This window comes from Solanum pennellii, chromosome 10 (assembly GCF_001406875.1).
Source record: "Solanum pennellii chromosome 10, SPENNV200".
Lineage (NCBI taxonomy): Eukaryota > Viridiplantae > Streptophyta > Magnoliopsida > Solanales > Solanaceae > Solanum > Solanum pennellii.
Genome location: NC_028646.1, coordinates 18,373,612 through 18,377,940, shown reverse-complemented (window position 1 = coordinate 18,377,940; position 4,329 = coordinate 18,373,612). Strand labels below are relative to the sequence as shown.

At 34.8% G+C, this 4,329-nt stretch overlaps 1 pseudogene; it reads right to left on the bottom strand.

Annotated features, from left to right (window-relative positions):
- Positions 1–2,100: 2,100 nt before the first annotated feature.
- LOC107001115 lies at positions 2,101–3,461 on the bottom strand (annotated as a pseudogene).
- Between the last annotated feature and the right edge of the window lie 868 nt (positions 3,462–4,329).

Below are 4,329 nucleotides of genomic sequence, written 5' to 3'. Positions count from 1 at the left end.
CAGATTACTTGGGGAGCTTTCAAGATGACTTTCCTTAATAGGTTAATTCCTTGGAATTAAGGTAGAGGAAAATTCAAGAATTAATCGACCTTCGTCAAGAGTTTATGAGCGTGAAGGATTATAGCCTCAAGTTCACTCAATTATCCAAGTTTGCTCCTACTATGGGTGCGGATTATAGATCTAAGATGAACAAATTCATGATGGGGATATCCAATCTTGTGGTTAATGAGTGTAGGTACGATATGTTGATTCCTAGCATGGACATCTCTTGTCTCATGGTTCATGCCGAACAAATTGAGGAGCAAAAGCTTAAGCAAGTTGGTAGAGAGTTGAAGAAGGTAAGAACCAAAAATGAGAATTCTTCTAAGATGGAAGAAGAGGTTTACCAATCAAGGCCCTTCTAATGCTCCACAAGTCAACGATATTAAGGTGTCTACTCCCAAGCTCCATGAGGGGAAAGGTGGTAGATCTTATGTTGAGTATCCTCTTTGTGCAAAATGTAATTAGAGACATGATGGTAAGTGCCTAGCTAGCACGGGTAATTGATATGGTTGTGTCAAGAGTGTTCACATGAAGAGATATTGCCCTATGATGAAAGCCCAAGGAAGGGAAAATTCTCAAGATCAAGAAATCCTGATGAGCCTAAATAAAATATACAGTATTAAATCCACAAACCAGTGATTCTTCAGCATCTCCTTGTACTGACTCTGCCAAAAGAGAAAAAATGTTTCCCATGTGTTTCTGTAAATAGGATAATTGATGAGCCTCTTCATAAGCATGTGATGGCATGGACCGACGACTATTGTTGCGCACAAGCTGCAATTTCAAAACAAAGATTTTGGATGATACATTACAGAAGAACATGTGAAATTGAAAATAAAATTATCATCCATTAACAGTAACAAACAACAGATGCTCATTGAAATTGTAAAATTGAAACTAATTGTGAGTGATGAATAGTTAATTGAGATTCAACATAATATATCTTAATTTCAATAAATCATAACCTGTGAAAAATTGTTGAACCAGTGAGATCAAAAAAACGTTATTGATCACACAGTTCCAGTTTTTTTCCAAAATAAAAAAGGAAAAAGAGGTGAAAAAGTATGTACAAAATTTCTAGTCATCCTAGAGCTCAAGCTCGACCAGCTATCAACAAAATTAGGTTACACCAAAAAGACAAATAAAAAATCTTTAAATGTTTTCTACATTATTCCTTTTATTTTAACAGGTAACGAAACATTTTACATCATTCTCACTATCCTGAAAAAACATACCATTTCTTTCGTCCGACAAAACCAAAATTCAGCCTTTCAACTTTCACATGCCCTTATATGATAATGGAGTGATCCCACTGCCACAAGTCTCATCCGAGTGGACCAGGTAAAGGGAATTGTAGAGCCAAATCAAAGTCCATTCTAGAGAGTAACACATGTGTAACAAAATAACATGCAGAATAAGAAAATAAGCATACAAGGTAACCGAACATGAAACTGCGGAAAAAGCAGCATCCATCTCCACGTGTTCTTCTAATGGATGCATACTGTTCACTTAGAACATGCAGAAGTAGTGACATGAATGACTGAGAAATACAGAACAATCACCAACAAAACATAAATATAATGTCCAAACCTTTATTATCTTAAGCACAATTGAATTTCCCAGATTCTATTCAGATTCTATCAAAGACAAAGGTTCCTGGAGATAATCTCGGCCAAAATACTCCAATTAATCAATGTATTTACTAAATTTCAAACAACTAAGAAAATATTGAGAGAATGTTTTCCTCTTTAATTATTCATAATATTTTCTATTAGTATCATGAGCAATAACCACAAGTTTAAGAGATATACACAAGAACTACATTAAAGGGCAGAAGAAATGGTTAACCATGGAGAAACCAAGAGTGATATTCCAGCAAGGCGGAATGATGAAAAATGTACTAAAGCCAGCTAGCGAGACGGTTTACAGCATGAAAATCCTTGATGGTAACACAATCCTTCCGGTAAAGTGAGATTGGTTAAATTATGTAAAAACCTAAAATATGCAAGTAGATATTATTGAAAAAATACGAAGCCAACCAACACATAGAAACTGGTGCTATTGTGGGATAAACCTTCTTGCAACATCCTCATCTCGGTAACACAAAGACTCCACTGCATTTTTACTCAGCAATGGGAATGGAGAGATAAACTGTGACACCTTGTCTTCATTTTCCCGCAGTAAAGATTTAATCTCTTCAAATATTTTTGTGTCTTCACAAGAAACAAGAGAGACAAATGCTCTTTCAGTATGTCCAATTCGATGTACATAGAGTGCAGCTGTTTGAGGCATCCCATAATTTATCACTATATGCACATTTTTAATTCTATCCCTCTGAACTATGCATTTAATTTAGGCTTTCGATGTTTTTATAATTTTTTTTGCTCACTGCCATTTTGATCATCAACCTGTTAGTTTCCTTTTGATTGACTTTCATGAGTCGCAATCAAGTAATCTAATATTCGTGCATTAAATTACTCAAGGATGCGTAGACGAAAACTCTGAGGCAGCTCTGCATTTAACACTGCAGACTTGATCCCAATCTGCTCAAAGAATAGTTTGAGTCTAAAAGTCATGTCAATTGAATTTGTAAATATCAAGACTTCTTTCTGAACCAAATCAAGCTTTAAGAGGGCTAGGATATGGACAAGCTTATCAAGAACATCCCAAAAAAAGATAAAATTGCTGAACATTTTTTGGGATAGTGTCATCCTTTGTTTCTCCCACCACAGGCAAGGTTTGGATGTAAGGATTGTGTAGAATAAGCTTCTTTAGCTTTTCAACTTCAGAACATAAGGTTGCAGACATCAAAAGGCACTGGCAATGTCTTGGTACATGATATGTAAGAGCTTTCAGATCATCTTCATATCCATATGACAAAAGAATATCTCCCTCATCGAGAAAGAGAATGGACAGAGAATCTTGAAAAACTTTTCCTTGAATAACTCCTTTTGATAAGCATGTCTGTATACAAGCAGAAATAAATAAAACAATTTCCGGAGCCCCTCCAATGAAGTTCTCAATTCGGAAACAGAAATAGAACTGGTCAATTGAACAAGCCTTAATTGCACTCTACATTCTTAAATCAATGAATTCGCCTTTGGACAAACGTGTTGAAACAATTCCCTTGTAGGTACAAGAACCAATGCAGTAAGAGCAAGATTCCTGAATGAAGATGACCCAGTAAAAAGCTTGTGAAGTAAAGGCAGGAGATAAGCAAATGTCTTTCCCGAACCAGTCTTAGCTAGAGCAACCACATTTTACCCTTCGAGGATTAGAGCAATAGAACCTCGCTGAGTAGGAGTTGCTTTATCGATAGTTTTCTTGGTTAACGAACGAATTAGGCGAGGGTCAAGTACAAATTCTTTGAAGGTTTGTTCTTCTTCTTCCTCATCCTCAACTCGTACTTCTCTGTTCATTTAGTGGTAGGCGAGGGTTTTTCTTTAAGATCTTGTACCATGTTATGCAAGGATTTGTGATCTGTTTTCTTTCATAACTTATGATATCCAAGAGCAACATTCGAAATATCTCATGCCTGGTGTCCATATTCAAGGATAATAAAAAGTTAAAGTTATCTTTCAAATTATAGAAATTTTAGTCAATATAGATTTATAGAAAAATTTGTTTACAGAAAAGCCTATGAAGTTGCTTCAGATCACTTTGTACCTTAGACTGCAGATTTTTAACACCTTCTTTTTACTTGATAACAACACCTAAAGATTCTGTGAACTAAAGTATTAGTCCTCCAAGATTGTCATCTATATCAAACGAAGAAAGTATTTAATCGAAAAAATATGTGTAGAATTGGAGGAGGTTGTGCAAATAAAAGCATTAACTCTACTACATTTCCAAGAGACTCATGATTAACAGTAATTGCAAGTCTAAAAAGTCAAAAACTCAGAGAGAACTATATCTCGTAGAACAATGATCTGAACTCCTAAAAATAAGCAAAATTCATCTTAACAACACAAGAATATCAAAACCCTAAGTTATTATTTAGGGTGTGTTTGGTATGGAGGAAAATGTTTTCCATGGAAAATGTTTTCCTGGAAAACAAGTAGATTTTGGACTTATTTTCTAATGTTTGGTTGGTAACTAGAAAAATATTTTCCAGAAATGATTTTTAGTGTTTAATTTATAAATAAAAATGTTTTTGAGAGACATCTTTTATTTTTACTAAAGTAAAAATAATTTGTGAAATTGAAAATATTTCTTAAGAATAAAATTATTATTATTTTTTGGGGTGGTGGTGGTGGTGGAGGTGGGGTGGGGTGGGGTAGTGGGTGA